The sequence below is a fragment of the Chrysochloris asiatica genome, unplaced genomic scaffold, assembly GCF_000296735.1.
Source record: "Chrysochloris asiatica unplaced genomic scaffold, ChrAsi1.0 scaffold00002, whole genome shotgun sequence".
Taxonomy (NCBI): domain Eukaryota; kingdom Metazoa; phylum Chordata; class Mammalia; order Afrosoricida; family Chrysochloridae; genus Chrysochloris; species Chrysochloris asiatica.
In genome coordinates, this window is record NW_006408520.1 from 32,680,948 (window position 1) to 32,685,191 (window position 4,244).

A 4,244-nucleotide genomic window follows, 5' to 3' on the forward strand; every position below is an offset into this window, starting at 1 on the left:
CCACACAATCGAAAGCCTTTGCGTAGTCAATAAAGCATAGGTAAACATCCTTCTGATATTCTCTGCTTTCAGCCAAGATCCATTGGACATCTGCAATGATATCTCTCATTCCACGGCCTCTTCTGAATCCAGCTTGAACCTCTGGAAGTTCTCTGTCAATGTATGATTGTAGCCTCATCTACAATGAGGGGCAATAAATGCACGAAGTGACTGGCTTACAAGGCTTCAAGAGGAAGTGTAGTTTAAGATTGTGGGGGGGAAGATAAGAGTACCCACTGAATAGTTTTCATCTTATCTAGGTGGGTCTAGTAAAAAGAGATAGGGATAAAATTCTTATGATTCAATAGTGAGTAATTGTTATCACGACTAATTGCGACTGTCACAATTGTAAAGGTACAAGTTTTCTAACAAAAATATAGGAGTAGTTAATCTTACAGTCCACAAACAGAGGACCCTAGGACCATCAAGGGAGAAGAACACAAGTGAATGCGGGATCTTATCCAGAGAAGCAGCGACACCAGAGATGGAGGCAGAGATGGGGACATGGAGAGAGGTAACAGTTGAGGACTTTAGATTCATGGAAAGAGAGGGACTGAGGGCTGGTGGCCAGGAGGCAGACTCGTAGAATGTGCTCTTTGGTGGTGTAAATTATTATATATGCCTGAGTGTTGTTGTTTTTGTTGTTTTAAAAAGAGCTAAAATTAATAGAGAGAAATACTTTTAACTTTTGGTACATGGAGAGAATTATTATCATTGTAATGAAATGAAGTATATGATTTGTTGAATGTAAAACTGATGATCTGCTCTGTAAACTTTCAATCAATTCACAATAAAAACTTTAAAAAACAAAACAAAAAAAAACCTTTGGAGCATAGTTCTACTCTGACACACTTGATTTACCATGAATTGGCTAGATGATAATTGTATATGTTACACTTAGGGGTGAGATTCAGTCTGTCAGTCTAGCTAAAGTCCAGTAATTCTGTTGAAAACTATGAGGATACCTGTGTAACTCTAATAACTCAGTGGAGATGGACATGTGGTTTGACCTTTGGTAGGAAATCATATTCAAAGCCTTCTATTCAGAATTGTCAATGAATAACATGTATTCATTGTTGATCATGTCCTAGGGGTTATTGTAAGCATTTTTCTGAGTACTTTACATGTATGAGTGTAATCTTTACATAAAACCCAAACAAAATCCACCACTATCAAGTCAATTCCAACTCATAGCGACCCTGTATAGGGTTTCTGAGGCTGTAAATCTTTACTGGAGCAGAAAGCCTCATCTTTCTCCTGTGGAGCAGCTAGTAGGTTTGAACTGCCAACCTTGCAGTTAGCAGTACAGTGCTTATTTTACAGCTCCACAAGGACTCCTTAACTTTTATATAAGGACATCATTATTTCCCAATGCATATACGAGGATGAAATTGAAACAAAGAACTTTAAAAATTACATGTCTAAGATCACACAGCAAGAAAATAGCTGAGCCAAGCTTCCAATATGCACTCTATCTCCAGAGTCTGCACTCTTAATCTCTACACTATATGCCTCTAAATTGCTCATGGGATGAAAGTTTAACCCTCCTGTATAGTTTCATCTTCCATTTTCTCTATTGTACTCTGAAGCAAAAACCAGCTAGCTGTTTCCCTAACCTGTTTCTTCCTCTTTTTGAGTCCACAAAAGACTCTATTTTCCAGCGCTTCTTGTGGTTACTGTATCCCTGTGACTGAGTTCTAGCTGGTGGCAGTGAGCAGAAGTGATAGACATCATGTCCAGGTAGTACCCACCTCTCACATATGCTGCGTGTTCTTTCTCTTTCTTTCATCTTAAGAGAGGTGCTCACAGTGAACATGGATGCCACATATTGAAGAGTTGGAGCCACAAAATGGAAGAAGGATAGATCCCTGGATCTCTGCTTGTAGAATGGTCTATACCTATCAAGAACATGTGTATTAGAATTTAAATGAACACAAGATATATTTCTATTAATTGTATGCCCTTATACTTATTAGAGTTGTTTGGTTACATCAGCTAGTTACCTGAACCAGTACATACATGAACTGAGATGATTTATTTATCTATTATCTCTTGAACATGCCTCTAGCTTTTGCACTTACTTTTGCTTAGAATTCTCATTCTTTCCTTTCGATTACTGACTCCTGGTGTGATGCTGTAGGATCAGCACTGGACTGCAAACCACAAGGATAACAGTTCAAACCCACCAGCGGCTCCTTGGAAACCCTATACAGGGTTACTATGAGTTGGAACTAACTAGATGGCACTTAACAACAACAAAAAATATTACTCGAGGTCTAAATAAGCCTATTATTCTTTAAGCAATTTTATTCCATTTCTATCAGTCATAGTGATACCTTGTTCCTTCAACTTTCTGTAGTACTTCATTATTTTTATTTCTCCTATACCTTCATCATAGCTGTAGTTCTACATGGTTTGTTTTCCAATGAGACTGTGAGTTCCTAAAGGTCATGGATCATGTTTTTATGCTTCTGTGTGACTCTGAACTGCATGACATACGTTGTGCTCTTGGGAATTTTCAATAAATCATTTAGGAAGAAATGTAACTGTATTCGGCTCAATGATGTCCATTTTCCTTAAAAAAGAGCCTTTCATTGCTCAGGCAGGAAGGCAATAAATTAAGCTATAATGTATTGGATTATTATTCTTTTTACCAATATATACCTTCTAACACTTTTTGACAACTGCTTGGAGGAGACAGAAGGCATGCTTATCAAATTTCAGATGACACAAAATTGGAAGTAATAAATTATGCACAAGATGACAGATTCAAAATGAACTAAGTTGGAATGAAGCAGATAATATTTAATAGAGAACTCTGAAATTAGGTTTAAAAAAATGTGTTGTCCAATTTCAGCATGGAAAAACATGGCTAACATGAATTTGCTGGGGTAAACTTCCAGGTTTTAATTGGCTGGTATGTTAACATAGGAGTCTTAGTTTGGTGCTGTAGGACTGCTAACCACACATTGGTGGTTCAAACCCACCAGTTGTTCCTTGGAAACCCTGTACAGGGTCACTATGAGTCGGAACCTACTCAATGGCACTTAACAACAACAACAACAACAGCATGTTAACGTAAGTCCAAACTGGGCTCTATCCATAGTTAGGCTTAGGACACTGGGTTGCAGATGAAGTATTCAGGCTCCAACAAGTCACAGGAATAAGTAAAGTTGTTAGATGGTAGCAAATGTGACTGGATGAAGTCTCAATGGGGATAACATTAAGGAGGAATGAGGTTCTATATGTTAACCTGAGCAAGCTCAGCAGATGAGACAACATTGCTGGGAATCTCACATCTGACCATACCATTAGCTTCTGACATTAAGCTGAAATAATTTAAATGTTTCAATAAACAGATGTGGTATAGGAAGTGCTCACTCATTTAAGCCAAGAAATTCAGAAGACAGCGACCTGGCCAACTGACTAAAAAAGATCCATATTCATACCCATTCCCAAGAAAAGTGATCCCATAAAATATGGAAGCTACTGAACAATATCATTAATACCACATCCAAGTAAAATTTTGCTAAAGATAATGAAAAACAGGTTGCAGCAGTGTATCAACAGGGAACTGCCATGAATTCAAGCTAGAGCCAGAAGAGTATATGGAATAAGGGATATTATTGCTAACATCAGGTAGATCTTGCCTGAAAGTAGAGAATACCAGAAAGATGTTTACTTGTGTTTCATTGACTATGAAAAAGCATTTAAATGTATAGATTATAGAAATTATGGATAGCATTGTGAAGAGTGGGAATTCCAGGACACTTAATTGTGTGTATATGGAACCTGTACATAAACCAAGAGGCAGTTGGTGGAACAGAATAAAACAGTGAATGGTTTAAATTCAGGAGAGGTGTGCATCAGGGTTGTATCCTTTCACCATATTTACACAGTCTGTATACTGAGTAAATGATCCAAGATGCTGGATGTATGAAGAATAAGCATCATTAGGATTGGAGGAAAACTCATTAACAATCTGCTTGGTGGAATTGAAGAGGAGTTAAAATAATTATTGATGAAGATCAAAGGTTACAGCTCTGGCATGAATTGTAACTCGATGTAAAGAAAATAAAAATCCTCACAACTGAACCAATAAATAACATCATGATAAATGGAGAAAAGGTTGAAGTTGTCCAAAAAAACTTCATTTTGCTTGGATCCACAATCAGCACTCAGGGAAGCAGCCTGACCCAAGCCAT